Source organism: Meleagris gallopavo, chromosome 2 (genome assembly GCF_000146605.3).
Source record: "Meleagris gallopavo isolate NT-WF06-2002-E0010 breed Aviagen turkey brand Nicholas breeding stock chromosome 2, Turkey_5.1, whole genome shotgun sequence".
Taxonomy (NCBI): Eukaryota; Metazoa; Chordata; class Aves; order Galliformes; family Phasianidae; genus Meleagris; species Meleagris gallopavo.
The window spans coordinates 99,410,945-99,430,286 of record NC_015012.2 but is presented as its reverse complement, the minus strand read 5'-3'; the positions used below and the strand labels follow the sequence as shown (position 1 = coordinate 99,430,286).

Genomic DNA, 19,342 nt, shown 5'->3' with positions numbered 1-19,342 from the left:
CAGGAAGACTCAAATGAGTGACAGCCTGAATACTTCTTCCAAAAAAACTGAGCTGGCATGAAGTATGCAGCAAGCTGACAAATGTAGGTACGTTCTTTCAGAGCACTGCAAACTCAGCAGAAAGAGCTTGAGTTCTTTTGTTTGAGAGTGGCATTGCCACATGAGTGCAGGAACATAGGCAGCTTTACTGCTAATGATCTCAGTGTAAAAGCAAAGAAATATGAAATGGGCTTATTTGGTATCACTCCAATGAGAAAACAGAAATACCAGCATTTGCCAAGTGGGAAGGATGAAGTCAACAGAGAGTATTTTGTTTCTAACTTTAGAAGATACTGCAAACAATGGAAAGAGAGAAGGGGATTGGCTTTTATTTTTAAAGGAAAAATGCATTAGGATGCAGTTTACACTATTTGCAATATTTACACTTAACATAGACCAGCTTTATTTTATTTATTTTTACATGTTTGCTCAATTTCAGATGGAGTAAGTGAGCCCTTAAAAACATATCCTCTAGGTTCATGACATACATCAGAGTTGTATAAATCTCCTAGGAGACTTAAACAAAAGGGAACCTAAAAAAGATGTTCCTTATTTTGCTGTAGTTCTGACCATGATTAATGGAAGCCTCTGATGATGATCTGTAACTCAGTATATTTCTTGGCACTGTCACTGTGTTTTCCTTTCTTCTCAGCTGGGTCAAGTCACAGTGACTATAAAAAGGAAAAATGCAAGGCTTTTCTTGACAGTTCAGTAATATAAAAGAGGGCCTGCTGCTGTACAGGGTGTTGTTTTGTATATAAGTGTGGGTGTTTGTGAGGACATGATAGAGATTAGAACAAGATAAATAATAAAGAGAGAAAAGAATCAGATGAACATTTGCAAAAGTAACTCTGCTCCATTTCCACGAGGACAGCCACCTCTATGAATGGCTCATTGTACCAGTACATTAATAAAAGAGATCTCCGATTTTGCTATTTTGCCTTTCAGGTTTACAATCACCAGGTTTCTATTTAGACTGCAGTTTTCAGGGTGCCTGCTGTACACATGATGTCATCCATGCCGAGTAGAGGTTAGGTAGCATAACTGCCATGGTCTTTCAAGCTTAACAAATTGTACAAATTTTCTAATGTTTTGAGAGATCAGATCCTGCCTTGTCTCTTGGAATCTCCCAAGACCCAGGTGAGACCGCAGTACAGTTCAGTTGTGAAGTAATGAAGATTTTGGTATGAAAGCTACAGAGGAGAGGTGTCTCACGTACATAGACTTTCAGGGAAGCAATAATTTGCATAGTCCTTTAAAACTGTATTAGAAATTTTCTGACTGTATATCAACTAATTCATTTGAGGGGATTTTGCAGAAAACCTTTTTAATACCCTGTAGTTTTGTGCTCTTTGGTGTTTTAGCTTTGTTGCAGGTGATATCTTGCACACAGTGTGGCCTAACTCTCATCTTCAGGCCCTACAGAATTTCAGGAAGAATTAAGCCACAAAGAAAACTGCCTTTACAGATTTATTCTCACTTTTGAAGTTTTACTTCAGTAAAAGTGATTGGGCTAATGGGTGGCTCATCCCTTCACTGTAGCATCATATGTCCAGGAAATTTCAGGAAGTCGTAACTCACTCAACTTCCTGAACCACAAAGCTCTTAGTTATCTTTGTATTTCACGAAAGCAGAAAAGGACTGGAAGTCTGCACCTCTAATGCTACTTTGTAGTACTGCAGTTTAGCTAAATCTGAATTTTCTTGGATACATGACACCTTGCTATCATTTTATGCCTTTAAGCACATTTAGGTTTCACCTACTTTTTCAACTCAGAAACTGTGCTCTGACCTGGATACCAACTGGCATACCTGGGGCATTCTGTGGTAATTCTTGTAGCCTTCAAAATAAGTTTACAGCTACACTGACTGTTAGTAATGGTCCCTCAAGTTGACTCCAGGAACTATCCAGGATAGTTCTTGTCAACCAGCCTAAACTAAACTATTCTAAGTGTTAAGCAAGGTATATGGTCCAAGACCCCACCTCACCCATCACTTCATACTCACAGTCATGTTTATAGCCATAGTCTTTGAATCTTACTCAGATGCTCTTTTATTTAAAAAAAATAAAAAAATAAAAAAAACCATGATCAATTTGCTAGATATACATTGGGTTGCATGAAAAGAGAGATGTGGCAGATATTAATTAACCAAAAAGTTACTGCCACAGTCCAAGTCTAAGCTCATTAGGAAACTTCATATAGCAATTGCCACCATGAATACACAGCTTCCTTCTCACATCCAGTTCTTTCACATTAAAAAGGATGGTGGTGGTCTGAACCCTTTGCCTTAGCCACTTTGAGTATAGGTAGTCCACTTATCATTGTCATTGCAACGAGATTTATTTCACAAATATCTGATAAATCCTTATGTAAACAGATATTGTTAAAGTAAGTGAAGGTGCCTTGTAATGGAGACTACAAATTTTGGCAAGGCACTGGAGCAAGAGGTCAACTGTAAGCCATCGTCAACTTTGTGTGTGTTCAAAATTTACGCCCATTCTTGAATGCCTCGTGAAACTAATGCCATTTTTTATTTCATTGCCAATGACATTTTTTTGTTAAAAATTTAGTTAAAATGTGTATATTTCTCTCTCGTTATACATATATATGCATATATATATGTATATATAATGTTCCAGTATGACCCAATTCTGTTACTTGTTACTTTGACTGATCCTCTTTAATGAATACTTATCCTACCAGATATCAAAGAACTGGTAAGGTGTCATTCCACAGGGACTATCAGTGATGTCCTATGTTTTCTAAATACAGAGGTCCTTAGTTCAGTTTCAGGGGGTATGTATTTCAGTACACATTTTATGCAGTGAAAGCTGATGATTTTTGTAAGCATTCAATTTTATAATTACAAGAAAGACTGCAGTCATTCTTTTAGATTTTAATTTAAAAGACTCCTCTAAGTCTTTTCTTGTGACAAACCAATGGCTTGAAAAAAGTCCCTTTTTTAAACAGAACATGATAAACAAATGGCTGTTTTTAAATTTAGACAGCCTTGGGGTAGATGTGAGAATAAACTGTGAATTAAGCATCCCTTGACAGATGGAAGTTTGTAAAGTGAGAAAAACCAGACTGACCTTTAGTGCAGTGCTGACAAGTGAAGGATTACACCATCTTTGGTATTAGGAGCCACATGTTATGTGTACCTCATCAGTGGGGCATATGTACACAGGAAACCCACTGTTCCCTGCCATTTATTAATAGTAATACTTGCTGCAGTCAAAATATTTGGTATATTTAGTGCTTTGAAGGATTAAGAAGCCATTCCTATTAATACCGAACACAGGAAATTACTAACTCTCAGAAGAACACCAGGTATCGCAGATGCCAGGTTTTTCCGAGAGCTGTGGTAGTGGATTTGGCCTGGCTGGTGGCTCTGGCTATACACCTGTGTGCGAGGGTGCAGAAGGACTTCGGATCCCTATGGTGGGACCAGGAGCTGTGAGGGCTCCTGTGTGGGTCAGAATAGAGACTGGCAGCCAGAGACTGTCCCAGCCAGAAGCAGGAAATGGGGTTAGTCCCAGCTCTAGGCACCAGGTACCCCCCTGGGGCCAGGCTGGGACATGGCCTGTGTGTGGGCTGGGCTCAGCTGAGCCTGTACAACAGGGCTGCAGAGAGCTGGAGAATGGTCCTACTGCAACCCTCCTGGGTAGGGGCTGGAAGTCCGAGGGGCTGAAATGAAGTCCTGGGCTGACATGAAAGCCCTGTCTTGGACAACGTGTGAAATTGTGTAATTTAAATACTGATGCTTAACAGTGCTGGGAGTATAGGCATGGTGGGGCCTCTGTAAACAAATGTGTATGCAGCCTTGAGAGCATGCATCTGAAGTCTCACACATGCAGCACAGCTTCAGTCCTCACAAGCTGCTGCAGCTCTCACTTCTGAGAAACTAATCTCCTCTTTGAAGACACTCATATTTCTAAAGGCATTGAAAGTTTCTACTGCAGTCCCAGTAGCTTTCTCTCAGAGACACAAGAAAAAAAATTAAAAAACTAGCACTGGCAAATCTGATTCTGCTTAAATGTCAAGTACACTTTGATTCTTAGACCTAGGAAGAATTGTTGAATAGCTTGACTTATATTAAAAAAAATAATAATAATAATTAAAAAAAAAATAATATAGTTTTAGAAAGAAAACAACTGAAAGGTCAGCAGCAAAATCTGCAAAGCCATCAATAAGACAAAAAATAATCCCTTCAAGAGATTCTTTCTCATTTTAGCAGTACTTTTTCTCATCAAACTCATTTTTCCTTCAAACTTCTCCCTAGCTTGCTCTACTTATGATAAATTCCATTCTCATTTTAGAAATGTCCCTCTGATGCAGACATTTATGGGAGTGGTGTTAAAAAGTTCATTTACCCTGTTAATTTGGGGAAGGGATATTCTGTTGACTAGAATGTAACAAGGATCTTCTATCCCAACCTTCCTCCTCTTAAGAAAGAATTTTTGCTATCAGAGTTCAGTGAACTACTGAATTCACTGAACTACTCATTCATAGACTTCTCTTTGAGCTCCAGCAGCGTTTCAGCACTTTTTGTAATGTGAAATTATTAATCCTGAAAAATGTATGATATTGCTGCATGATGATTTCAGGCAGGATTCAGTCTGAGACACATAAATTCTTCACTGAGATATAATATCATTTGAAGACCCTTATGGATCATATCAATTGCATAAACATAATTGTCCAATGTTATTTGAGATATTTTAGGAAATCCACGAACTTTTAAAGGAATGCCAGGTATGTCATATGACAAGTGGAACACCTACAATCTTCAGTACCTTCAGCTGGGAATGAGTGGAAAATGTTTGGACATCTGAAATTATGCTAAACACCTATGTGTAGAAGTTTCTACTTGTATGTGTATGTAGACTTGCTTGGTGTATGAGTTGGGTTTCACTGAGTGTTATGGTTTTTTGATTTTTGGGTATTCTACATCGTAACATCATGTACTGTTAAGGGAGCTAAAGTGTTAATGCTCCAATTCTGGGTACCTGTCCCTGTACATCACGGAAGTCAGGGGATTTGCCCCTTCCTGGTTGGACGGTCTCTTACTGCCTTCCACTGGGTACTGGAGGATGCTTTCCTAGCTGTACCAAGCTTTTCAGGTTTAACTCTGTCTCAGGAACTCTCTCCTATTTTATTTGATTTATTAGTCTCAATTTCAATTAGATTGTATTATATTGTGTTATTTGCGTTCCGGTATCATAGTCAGTAAAATAAGTTTTCTTCTAAAGAACATTGCTGCTGTTTTTTTGTTGTTGTTGTTGTTGTTTTTTTTCCCCTCCCTTGAGCCCAGCTTCTATCTCCTTTCCCCTTTTTCCTTTTCCTTCCCATTTTGTGGGACCAGAGGGCCCAGGGGCCCACTGCCCCTCTGTTGCAGGCATAGATTGATCTAGTTAACTTCGTGACTCTGAGTCAGTAGTCAAAGGAGACAAATATAATACAGTCAGAGGAGCTAAAAGAGCAACTTGTCTGACTGACCTCAGAAGACTGGAGTCATTTCACCTCTGTTGGTTGTCTAGTGGCATTGAAATGTCTCCAGGTATTTAACACATTACCACAAAGTAACCTACAGGTTACTAATGGCTTTCTGACATAGTGTGCTGGGACCAGAGACAGGTACTAGGGACTCTAGAATGATCCAGCATTTTTGTGTTTAGGTAATTCATATAAGCATCAGGTTGAAAGGAATATTTCTCTAGTTGTATTGATGGTGTTGACTAGATCCCCACTTTATACTAAGTTTACACTTTGAGGTATCCCAAACTATGCAGTGAATTCTGCCCACCTTGTTTCTTCTTTAGCCAGACTTGTCTCTGAAATTAGTTTACTGCAAAATGTTCTTAACAATTAAGATGAAATGCATAAAAGAATACAAAATGTGAGTTTCTGTGGTGACTGGAGAAATGTGCACTGTTTTCCTGTGTTTCTGCTCAGCATGACTTTGGTGAATGAAAGCTGCCAAGGGGCTGTCAAGCAGAGCTCCCTACTGATTTTGCACCAGAGCTCGTGTGTTGCTCTGGTTTCCTCAAGCAAGATTTGATTCTTGCAGGGCTGCATGTCAGATGAACACAGTCAGAAACATTCTGTCCCTCCCTGTGGCATTGTCCCTGTGCCAGGGCCAAATGAAGTAGGAGCAGGGGGTGGCAGAGCAGGAACCATTTGTGCTCCTTTGTGCACATACAGGGATCCCACACTGTGAGGAACTCTCAGCTGGACACATCTGGCTGATGTCCAGCTCCTTTGAATGGTTCCAGTAACTTATAAGAGTTGGAACACTTTGGAGAATCTGGACCAAGCTGCTTGGGGTTTGTGGTTTAATGAGCTAAATAGCACTAGGGAGTGAGTGCTTTCTCTAGCTGATTGTCTTATACGAAACTATCATTTTCAACAGAATTAGAGCTTCAATTAACACTTCTTTTTTTTTCCCTCTATTTAAACGGAAGGCTGCCCTGTACAAACCACAGAGACTTGTTGGCAAGCCAGCCTACATACATTCCTGAGCCGAAGAGTACACTGCAATAGCAATATCTGTATGTATATACGAGTGCTACTCATATATCCCTCTATGTCTTAAGCAGTTTTCAAAATTTCCAAGAATGCTAACTTCATTTCTGAGCAAAATATCAAAGTCCTTTTCATGTGAACATGACACTTTCTCCTTCTACCTTTAAGACCCTTCTTTTCCATCTATCATTCACTCTCATTACTTCTTTTCCTCAGGAAAGAGCACATATGCCTCGAGCACCATTGGAAATAAGGATTTTTTAGGACTTGTCTTTTTGTCCTGGAATTAATTGCCATTAATGGCCAGTTGCCATTATTCTCTCCTACTGTCTTTGTCCAGTTTCCATTGAAGTCCAAGCTTGGAGGAAAAGTGGAGCAGTGCGCATTAATAGATGGAAAAGTAAAGCAAGGTGAGATTTGCTACTACTAGTTATTTGTTACCGGTTTGTATGGTAGATCTCTTGGCAGAAAATGTGTGAAAGGTTTCTTTCTCACTTACAAGTAGATTGAGGACTTTTGTTTAATTCCTTGCGTCTGTTACACTCATTGTGGATATAAGCAGCTGGCAACAATCCCCTAAAAAAAGGATGGGAGAAAATGAGTGGGATATGGGATTTTACCACAGATATAAATACAAAAATATTCACTCACTGTTTTATGAAGAAGTACGATATGAGGGAGATAGAGCATATTGTTGATGGTAAGGACTGTTTAACATTTTATGGTGCATGAAACATGGAAACTATTTTGGATAAGAGACAAGGGCTAAATAGCTATGTTCATTTAAGGCCATGGGGAAAAAATTAGCTCTGGTTCTCAGTGTAGGTAGTTAGGGTTACCAGATTTCTCTCCAGGATTTCCTGCCCACAAGTAATGCCCATGTGCTACCCAGACAGTGTGTGTCTGTGCAGAAAATCTGATGTATTGGGAATACATTTACTATGTATACACTAAGTGTAGCATCTGAATGCAGCACGTGTGTTCTGAGGTTGAATCCAGCAGCACAGGAGATTTGTCAGGCAGTTGGATTTTGGCATTCTCAGAATCTTGAACTATCTCCTGGATTAGTTTTCTGAGCAGAAAAAAAATTAGATACCTCAAGAAAAATGCAGTTACACAGTAACCCCAGAATATATGTTCTTTAAGAACATAAAGAAGACAGAATAGATGGTATGCAAAAGCAGCACGAGAGAGTTTACAGAGATAAGTGAATGAATAACTGCACAGGTAACGTTTGATCTCTGACTCAAAAAAGTATCTTAGGAGAGGAACTGCATCCTCAGCAGGGCGGCTGTCAGCTGTAGCCATGACCACTCTGAGAATAACCCACCTCTTGTCAAACTCACCAGATTGCTTGAAAAGAGTAAAGTTGTACAGATGTCTCAAATTCATGTTACTGTGGCCTACTCCTTTCTAACAGGTACTGAGTGCATTTTTGTGTCTGTGAAAGTTATTTGGTTCCAGATAGCAGATTATTTTAAAAGAGAATGGAGTTCTGTACAGAATTAATGTATAAAAGATGCGCGTACATGATTATGTAACTACATCCTGCCTTATATTTTGATTGCTAAGCATCCAGTATTTTTTACAGGAAATTAATAACTTTACAAAGCAGCTGCTCCATCCACCAGCTTTAAAAAATAATATTGCTGTTTTAAACTGTGGATTATGCTTTCTGATAGGGGTAATCCCCTTAAAATTGGCCATTCTGTAGTTTATCAAATTGATATTTCATTCAATATGTTTTGAGCTAAAAGCCAAATGGTTCAACGTCCATAACCCATCTTTAATTTTAGACAAAGTATTTAGGAATATCTAAAAGATAAAGATACCTGCAAGTAGTTTTCCTTAGTTGAATTTGTATTGTTAGAATGTTTCTGTTAAAGGTATGTTCGAGCATAGTTTGTACTTCACATTACCTGCATAAGGAATCATATTCTAACCATAGAAAAATCCCCTCATGTTTTAAAATCTTATTGCCAATGGGAATATAAGTTTTCCCATGTTCCAGTGTTTTATAGTGTTACGCATTTAGTAGAGCTAAATGGGAGTTACTCAGTAAGATGTTTTATGTTGTAAAATGCTGAGAATAGAAATTCCACTGAATGCCCACAACTCTGAGAATCGTCTTGTGATCTCAGCACTTACCTGAGGAACTTCAGCATGAAGCTCACAGGGACATGAGAGCAGGAGCTCAAAGCTTATTATGTGAGTCCATAGTCAATGCTGTAGGGCTGCCCAGACCAGTGTTTGTGTGCCGGTTCCCTTCTTCACAATGGTCCCATGAAAAACAGTGTATCAGAAGGCTTTATATTTATCACACAGTGAGAAGAGGGCTTTTATTTATTTTTAATCTAAAATTTCCCTCATGGGAAGCCAACCCTATCTAGCTCTAACAAGACTCACTGATTTTTGAGTAAAAACTGGCCTTTAAGATTGCTTTTGACCCCAAAATTTTGAAGAATGAAGTAATATATGGGTAAAAAAGCGTGCTATCAGGTTTCCTGGGATCTGGTTTCAGAGAATTACTCAGGTCCGCCATATACTCTAATAATGTTACTGCTAAGGAAAATTCTCTACTGGTAAAACTGATGGAGTCTATAGATCATAGGTTTTTGTAGATGTCATATTCTTGGTGGGAAATGGTAGGAAGTAAGATGGTATCTGGGATCAATGGTTCATTTATACACTAAAGTGTGATACTTATTTCTATCACATTTTGGTATACCTAAAGCTCAGCATGGTACTGTGTGGAATCAGGAATTGGACTCAGTAATCCTTGTGGATCCCTTCCAACTCAGGATATTCTAAGATTCTTTGATATTTATCCTAACTTAAGTAAATTCTTTATACAATTTCAAAGTATACAGCCTTGAAGCAAAGACCAGCACAACAATCAAGTGGATATAAGTATTTGGAAATATCCGTTGCTATCAAATCTCTTGAAAAGCTGTTTTATAAAATCTCAGGAAGTGCCTATAATTTGCATATATTCACATTTATTTTTATTGGAGAGTCTCTCCTAGCTTACAGTTGTGTCTATTTCTTTTAAATCTTCCAACCTGCTTTATAGGAAATCTTCAGTTTAGAATTTTACTGCTTTATGGCCTCTTAGACCCCGTAAATCCCTTACCTAAATGCTCCTGAAAGTTATGACAAATAGGACAGTCTTGGCTTTTAAACTATTTGTGTGATGCAGCTGTAAGGCCAAAATGAAGTAAAAACTTGGTAGCTTTTCTGAACCGTCTTTAAAAGAATCACTCCAGAAAGAGCCCTGCATAGCTTTCTGATTGTTGGTGTAACAGTCAATGATTTATAGTGAAAATGATGATAGGACAATTTTTTCCTAACAGTCCAGCAATGGTCTCACTTCATTCCCAGGAAATGTTATTACTGGCTGCACTGCTAAGTGTGTTCAATACTGGGACTGATTCCTGGCCCTCATTCCAAATGGTGAAGGGTGGTTTGTGTCTATGTTGCTCAGAGTTAGCTCAGATTGTCTGCTTCAGAACTGTGTAGCACATGGTAGTGAATCTCCACTGGGCCCCGTATGATTCCCCTGTGACCTCAAATCATAACGATCTTTTTGTGTGTGGTTCAGTTTACAGTGTCAGGAATAGTAAGGACTAGGTTACAGCCTGACAGAACTGTGTTTGCTTAGCATAAAATGGAGAGCGTAAACTGTGAACAGGGATATGGCATGAGGATATGATTGAAGATGCAGTGCCTGGCAGAATGTGTTAACGAACTATGCAGGATGGGGAGAGGCAAAACTAATGTGATTTTCTTCACATCATCTATTGGGAGTGATTCCTGAGTCTAACCATTACAACAAATGTGGAAGGTTCTGTTCACACAGGATGACTGGTTCACTTCGGAGGATAACTTGTGAGCAAATCAGCAGCATGGGTCTGCAGGAGATGAGGATCAAGGAGTGAGCTGGGGAACTAAACTAAATGATATCCTGGTAAACTGACATATCCAGTGACCTCAGGGACAGTTAGGCTGGGGCAATGTGGAGTACATTTGAAAACCTTGTTTTATATTTTTATTGTTCAATGTTTAAGTTTAAAGTAACTTCAGTGAGGTCATTGGAAATCTTTGTAGGGACCTAAGAACACAGATTTTTGGAAATAAATTAATGAGTACTTTAAGGTAGGTCAGGAAGCACCACTTTTCTATACAACTGAATTCAAAAACATGCTATGGATAACCTAGTTAAAAATACAGTGACATTTAAACGCTCCTGATGGAAGCACAGGACATTTCCTAAAGATTAATGACTGTTTGGGTGGAGCTGTGGCCTGAAATTCAGCTGAGAGCCATTAGCCTTAGCTAGCTATCAATCCTCCAAAAGGGTTTGGTGCCAGATTCATTATTACAATTAGAGGCTTAAAATGTATGGGTGTAGTGTATTTTCCATGCATGATGCAGGTGCCATTTTTGACAGGGCTTTTCTGGAGAATTACAGCCTTCTGCATTTGGCTAGCTGTATGTCTTGGAGCGTCTCATGGGTATTCTAATAATTTAAGCTAATTTAAAGCCTCAGTTATGCAGCACCCTGGAAGATCAGCTGTGAATGTCAGATCCAGTCATGCAAAAATGTTAAGCAAGTAACACCTAATAAAAAGAACAAACACTTTGTCTGTTTCATAACTTGGGCCATGTTGGATTTCGATGCTTTCATTCAGGTTGACATTAGTTTCAGCCTAATTAAAGAGCCTGAATCCAGCTGTTAATAATTGACTGAAAGGAAATTGTATGGAGAAAATCAGATTTGGAGTTCTATGCTGGTAATGATTACGGGATTATTACTGCTCAAAACAAAGTCAACAGGAGGTACCATGTTAAAGTCAATGGAAGAGAGAATGATCACTTGGTCCTTTACATTAATGTAGTACACGAAGTTCAATGCATTATATATTTTCACACTTTCATACAGATTTTTCTTCCATAATGGTTTTTGAACTATTTCAACAGTACTGACAAAATTTTTACTAGCTATTACTTAGTTACAACTATCATTTATTATCTCAAAGATTTCATAAATAAGGCAAGACAGCATTATCCAATATAACTTCCTCCATGTAGTAGGTTATTTTACTTTCTCCAATTACCCTGATACTCAGATAAAGACTGTGTCTTTATCTAAAATATATCTTCCGATTTTGTGCTGTGAAGATATCGAGATGGAGAGTCAGCCACCTTCATTGGTATTTCTTTCCATTAATCTATTCCCTCATTGTAAACATGTCTGTAAACTGGGCTAGTTTGGCTCCTGACACAAACCTGTCTATATAGCTAATTAGCCAGCTTTTTCTGGTAATTATTATTTTACATTTCTTCCCTAACCATACACTATAATCAAGTTAACTCCTTACTGATAACCACAAAATGCAACTCCTTTAATCTCCGTATTAAATAATCAAGCTGCATTCAAAACTAGAAACACTTTACTGCTCCTGTTTGTATAAATGTCATGGCTACATTAGCCTTTTTTTTCATGGAAGTTTATATTCTCTTGGTTTTCCATCAGGGCATAAAGAGTAGCTTATTTTTATGATAATAAAGGCAAGTTCTTCGTTCTTCATTCTTTGATTCATAAGTTCATATTCAGCTGTACTGAATATTTTGTTTAAATTGGCCTAGCTTCCAAATTAGTCCAGAATATTTTGTCATTAATTATTACTCTGCCAAACTTTGTGTCATCTGCTAATTTTATCTGTAGTGGAACTAGTCAGAAATTTTCCAGTTTAGTGATGTTTTGTAAAAAAACACCAGTTCATGCAGTCTCTGTATTATTTAATTCTAAACATCCTGCAGTCAATGAACTTTTCCCACCAGGTCTGACGTAAAATTTGACTTGATTTTATAGACAAGTTAAATCACTCTTCCAAATAACTCGATAGTAAATGCTGTTTTTTGCTGTTGTTGTTGTTGCTTTGTTTTGAAGTTTGTTTTTTGGAGGTTTGTGATCATTTGGGAACTGATTCAAAGCCCATAAAGCCATTGGGAATCTAGGTATTGACTTAATTTGCCATTGGAAAGATTGGGGTTTTTTTTTTGGTACAATTCACAGTTTTATGCTTTCTCTTTAGGCATCTAGCTTCTTCATAGCTGCAAAATTCTTTGCAAACAGTAGTAGGTCATCAACAAAATCCCACAGCAACATTTGAAAATAATCTGCTTGATTGTGCCATATTATAGAAGCCTATCAACTTATTTGGCTTGTCACTAAGAAAAAGCCCTCTCTTCTTGTCCGTCCTTCATGTAGCTTTCCCTACTGACTAAAAAACACAAGTGGTGTTGAAGGAATAGGAAAGAAGGGATGGGGAATGGGATGTAAATGAGAGAAAGGAACGAAACCATGGCTTCAAACTCTGTGCAGCCTTCTACAGCTCATCTTGGAAGGTATCAAATTCACAGCTGCATAGGGGAGCAGGTTAGACTCATTTTATCAATGTGGATCACTAACAGTAACATATTAGTTCCTTTAAAAGGAGTGGTGTAATATTCTTAATCTAGATGACAGTACTTCAGACAAATCAAGCTGTCATTAGTGAGACTGAGGACAGGAAATCCTATCTTTAAATTATTAGAAGGGCTGTAGCCTGGAATCTTAGAAGTTTAAATGGGACTTCCAGAACAGCTCATTTCCCTGCTTTAAGTTTTTCACAGCATTATATTATTTTGCATGAGAACGCTCAAATATTTTCAGTATTCCATCTCAGACATTCACATTTGACTCTTTGTTTTTACTTTCATCTAGCCAGTGAGAATGTTTTCAGCAACTGGTACAGCACTGCTAGGATTTTTATAGATATGTGTGATTCCTGTAGCAGAAGTATCCATGTGTGTGATGAGCAACAGGAGAATTCTATGCTGAGAAGAAATGTAAGAGTCATTTTCTCCAAATGAGAAACTGCAAAGAAAATGTGTCAAAATAAACACAAGAAAATTATCTGCTATAAACAGTCATCATTCCCAAGGGAGAGTGAGGGTAAACCATAGAATCAGGAGACGAGTGATCAGGTTCTACTGTTAAAAAGCTCACACTACTTACAAAAATTCAACCTGCAAATCACAGCAGTTGCCACTTTTTATTAGACCTGTTCAGATAAGGACTTATTCTTTCTCAAATAGTATGCACTACCAACTGGTTTGTAGTTTGTAAGTTTCCTCATGCAAAGGTGAGTGTAAATCTAGACAGCTATGGTAGCTCTGCATTCTCACTGCAGTCATTTTCCAGTTTGACAGGCTATGAGGGAGCATATAAAGCAGCAAAGGAAATGCAAGACATCTGTAACAAAACCAGTGAACATGCTATTGATTTGTTTCCCTTGCTGGTGTGGTCCTGGCATTGGTCTCTTTCTCCAGAGAAATGAGTTAAAGAAACAAGTCCAGTAGAGAACATGGAATTTTACTTCCATTCATCTTGCTTATTTTGCAAGCACCACATTCTGCAAATCCCATGCCAGTAAAGCTCTTGGATCAGTCCTCAAATTCTTCTGGATCCTTAAGGGAGGAGATGTCAGAGCTGGCCAAGAATCTAAGTGGAAACTGATGACAGAAGCTGACATTAATCAGCTCCACAGTATGTTCTGCCCAGCAGGTTTCTTCCAATAAATCAAAGGGCTTAAGATCCAAGGGGCATTTAACCATTAGAGAGCAAGTGTTCACTGTGGTCTGTAGCAGCTAAATATGATGAATTTAATATTGATTTTCACATATCGTTCCATCCACATAGTGCATTTGTGCGATTTTACATGAAAATACACTGGAACAAATTCTCAGCTGGAACAAGTCAGCAAAACTCCACTGATTTTACTACTTAACATGAACTGAAAGTTTAATCCATGGTATACAAATAGAACAAAATTGTTCTATGTTTTTGCTGCTTTCCTTTCTTTTTTCTTTTTTTCCCTGACAGTGGTGGGAAACATAAACAACATCAAATTTGCAAGATTTTTGCCATTCTTGTGATAAGCTGTTTCCCAATGGAGAGCACAAAGAAGTCATTAAAACAGAGAAAGTAAGCAGACTACTATGCTAAAGTCCAGATTCCTTGCCAGTGGGAATATGAATCCATAGTTAATCACAGAGATAAGTCTGGTGGTTTCCGTGAAGTTGCTTCCGTGAGAAGCACTCACCAATGGAAATAGGTTCTTAGCAATCTGAAATATTATTAGGTTATTCTTTGAATTGTTTGTATTTTTGTTTGTATTTCTATTTGTGTTTTTGTTTTGCTTTTTTCTTAATGTAGAGATTAATGTCAGAGAGAAAGATGGATAAGTTATTCTCTGGAAAGGGATGGTAAAAAATTGATAATCTGGAGAAAGTATCTTACACTGCACTGGGAAGAAACTTCTCAGCCTGCAGTCATGGAAGATGCATATAAGGTGCTTAACTAAAGATCTCCCATTCATGATCCTGCAGTGGAATGAAAGAACATATTTCAATTTTTTCAAAACCTTCATTTAGAATATTTATGCCCACTGATCCCACTTGCCACAGGGCTTAAAAATACCTAACACACTTTTAAACATGGGACCTGGGCATATGCTATTTGAAAAAATGTTCCCCACAAAAATTTAATTCCTAAAAACCTCTCAGACTGTCTCAATTTGGAACTACTACTACCAAAGCTAAAAGCATATTATATATACCTCACCAGATTAAGTAACATGCTTCTCTGCAAACACTATGCCTACAGCTTTAATAGCTCTTTAATATGTATACCCTATAGACCAGGCACAGAAGCAGATACAAAATGTGGTGACTGTCAAATTACACAATTAAATTTAACCAGACCATAATGGTATCATTTTACACTCACTTAAAGGGAGGAATTTAGACAGAAAAAATGTGCAGCCCCTGCTGTCTCAGACGTTCTCTGTATCTTCACTGAAAGTTCTTATCATTTTAAATAGAACTGGACAACGAGATAACTTTGGAACACAGAATACAGCATGTAAACAAACAGGTAATTTTATAATTGAATATTATGTCACCTCAATATGTAGTGTAAATGCTGATTAAATTTCCCAGAGTTTACCTGAGAAAGTCCCTAGATAGCAATTATTAACTCTAGTAATGCCATAGTATCAGGTTTTGATGTAGGAAAACTGATGTTTCACCTGCTGGGATTTATGGCAAGACAAAATATTTCTTTCAAGCACTGACCAAGCACAAATACAAGCTAGATAGAGAGTGGATTGGAAGCAACCCTGAGGGGATGGTCTTGGATGTGCTGATTAATGAGCCATCAGCGTGCTCATGGAGTCCAGAAAGTCAACATCAAAAGAAGCATGGACAGCAGACTGAGGGAAGTGATTGTTCCCTCTACTCCACCCCAGTGAGACCACTCCTGAAGTGCTGCACCCAGATGTGGAACCCCAGCATAAGAAAGACATGCAGCTGTTGGAGATGTTCAGAGGTCTGGAGTGCCTCTCCTGTGAAGGCAAACTGAGAGATCTGGGGTTTTTCAGCTTGGGAATGAGAAGGGTCTGGGAAGACCATACAGTGTTCCAGTCCGTAATGACCTATAGGAAAGCTGGAGAGGACAAGGAATAATGGCTTTAACTACAAGAGAGAAGATTTACATCAGGTATTATGAATAAATTATTTATTCAGAGTGTGGTGAGATAATGGAAGAGTTTGCACACACAAGTTGCGGATGGCTAATCCCTGGAGGCATTCAAGGCCAGGTTGAATAGAGTCCTGATCTCTCCCCATGTCAGTAGGATTTGAATTAGATTGTCTCCAAGGTCCCTTCCAACACAAACCTTTCATGATTTCATGATTCTATGATTCTACTCTCTGCTCACTCACCTTTCTTGGTTCAGACTATCTAGATCATGCCAAAAGCCTTAAAAGTGACAGTGAAACATATTTTGATACTGATGTATACAGTTTTATACTGAGATTAGAAAAATGGTGAAATCTCAGAACATGTCAAAGGATGAGAAAATTCCTTTTCCATCAAATTGTTACTGTGTTCATAACCTCAATGTGGCAAATCTGACGTGGTATGGCATTGTTTATCTTCAAGTAAAAGAAACACTAGAGAAGGAATGAGAAATATTACAAATTTGTGGGACAGATTTTTGAGGAGTGAATGAAGACTATTGCTGCCCATCTCCTTCAACATTACTGCATGAGGTGGCACGTGTTTCATATTGTGTGAGGACAGAGCTATCACACTGTTAACCAGAGGGAAACTGCATCCACCTTTCTGTATTCAACCGCGAGAGAAAGCTATTCTCCTTTTCTGTTTAGGATCAGACCTTCTTCGAACTTGTATTTCTAGCCTCAAGAATCAAACAAAATCTTCTCAATACTTTTAATCAGAAGAAAATTATGTTTTTGCTTAAACAAAATTGACATTGTTTATGTGTGTACATATATAAGGTTTGTTTTCCTCAAATTACTGAAATTTTGGGGGGAAGAAAAATGCATTTTTCTTTGTTTTACTGTTTTATATTTCAAGTTTTTGATGTTTTTCAGAAAAATATCTTTTTTTTTCTTTTCTTTTTCCACAGACATGCTTCTCTCATTGCAAAGATGGCAATATGCAAACAGAAGACAGAGAGTCTGGCTATTAATCAGACCAGCTGGCAACTTCTCCCATTTTCAAGAAGAAAGAGTTAAGGATAAATAAATCAGGTCCTCATCTAGTGTTTGAGTTTTCATTTGAGACAGCACCTCTGATGTAGAACAGACTTGCTAGTGTCTTCCACCTATGTGACCTTGCATACAGTTGGGATTTTTTCCTTTAAGTTTTGGTAGAAATCATGGAAGCAGATGGCTTGGGACAGCATCTGCAGGTGGTTATACCAGTTAGCTCAGAAGTGAAAGGAACTTGTTCTCATAACTGATCTGCAGGTGGAACTGGAAAAAGATTCTTGAAAGAAAAGGACTTAAAAATGTGGGTTCTGCTTTTTGCCTTATTCTCTTAATTTAAGCATGTTCAAACAGAAAAAAAAAAAAAAAGAAAAAGAAAAAAAAAAGGATTCCTGTTGGAGTTTCTGAACAATGTTTTTGACAAGAGTATGGTTGATCAAAAGTGGAGCCAGTTAGCCGGTTGCAAGAGTGTACAAGAACACAAAGTCCATTTTCACTCCAGAACTGCATGCTCAATTTAGGAATAAATGCATCTATCAGGAACTGGCAGGCCTTTCTTCACATTGTTACCTGTTTTTTATTTTGCTTTTGCTTCACTTCATACACTAATAAACAGGAGAGCACCAGAGTTGCAGAGAGTTGCAAAGGAATGACCAAGGAGATTGCTGGCACTCAGCCCTGGAACACTGTTACAGGAGGCAACAGATCCACTCTATATTCAGGCATCTTCCCTGTGTGCCTCAGCTTAAATTATTGCCATCTTAGATGCCATATCTAATCAGTGGAGCTTGGTGAGACTGGTGGCAGCAGTTCATTCATGGAACTCTTTGAATGTGAGAATTAAAAGTTTATTTTACTGACAATTTCTGGAGGTAGAGAGACCACACAGATTCCTCAGATGGCTGGGACAAATCCAGGCATTAGTCCTTTTCAATCAGAATTTCTAAGCTGTGAGAGCAGCCTTCTGGTCTGTAGTATAATAATATGGTGGCTTTCACAAAAAGTTAGAGCTCTCAGCTACATGTTATTGCTTTCTTTGAGAATGATTTATTGCTATATATTACATGATTGTGTACCTGGGATGGTCTAGAATGTTATTTAGTTTCTTGAAGCAGATGGAATACATTACACTGAAAAAAGCTGGCACTAGCATTTGTTTTGTGCAATTCTGAAGCCAATTTACATGTTAAACTGGAGTTTTCTGAAGACCGAGAACACAGATACTGAGGCTACCTTCAGTCCATGTATAGGCATCTGTGTTATCACCTCTTCTGCCTATTCTTTTATTCAAATATTTATCTTCTGGCCATTACTCTACCCTGCTCTTTTATTACATCCATTGTTATCTTCTTGCCCTAAAGTACTTACTCAAATGCTTTAGGAGAACGGAAAGACTGTGTAGTGGTTGAGCATGAATTGTGAGAAATAAAGGTTCAGTTACCTGCACTAACAGGCTCCTTGCATATTTTAACTGAAGTTTTCCAAGTTCTCTGTATCTTAAATTCCAGCTGTTAATTTGATGATATACTTATTTTCACCTTCCCAGAAAAATTGTGAGGCATTTAAGAAGTATTCTGATATGATACTCAGTGGGACTTGCAATTTAGACTTGATGAACAAAGGGATAAATGAATTTAAAGGGCAGTTAAAATTGAATTTAGGTAACTAAATCAGGGTGTGATTATCTCAGTAGTAGTGTAGACAAATCCCTCTCTGCAGTGTTTTCTACTCTGCACTCTTCTATAGTCTTAGGCAAATGAAGGCAATGAACCTACAATCTCCCAAACCAGACGTACTTCTCTATGAAGAACATATATGACTAGATGCCTTAACATTAGGCAAGTAAAATGTTTTCATGGATGTTTTCAAATAGTTTCTCTCTTTGCGCTATCTATTTGAAGATCTAAGGGTGAAAAGAAACTTCTTACGAGCTGCTTTGAATAGACTGGAAAAAAAATATCCTGCCTATAGTTGCACAGTTGAAGTGATGTAAGTGGAAGTGTTTAGTGCCATTGTATAGCCTGTGAAATATTTAAGGCATCCCTTTGATTGGTTGATATGAACTGAGATCTATGGGAGATCTGTCTATAAATCGCAGCTGGATGGCCAAACAAACTCAGGTGTTAACAGACCATGTATAGAACTACTAAACTG

At 38.1% G+C, this 19,342-nt stretch overlaps 1 long non-coding RNA gene across 1 annotated transcript; it reads left to right on the top strand.

Annotated features, from left to right (window-relative positions):
- The first annotated feature begins 6,448 nt into the window (after window positions 1-6,448).
- Window positions 6,449-17,848, top strand: LOC116216382. The gene is made up of 3 exons (XR_004159065.1): window positions 6,449-6,591; window positions 6,782-6,975; window positions 17,107-17,848. It is a non-coding gene; the product is annotated as an uncharacterized LOC116216382 (long non-coding RNA).
- Window positions 17,849-19,342: the final 1,494 nt, after the last annotated feature.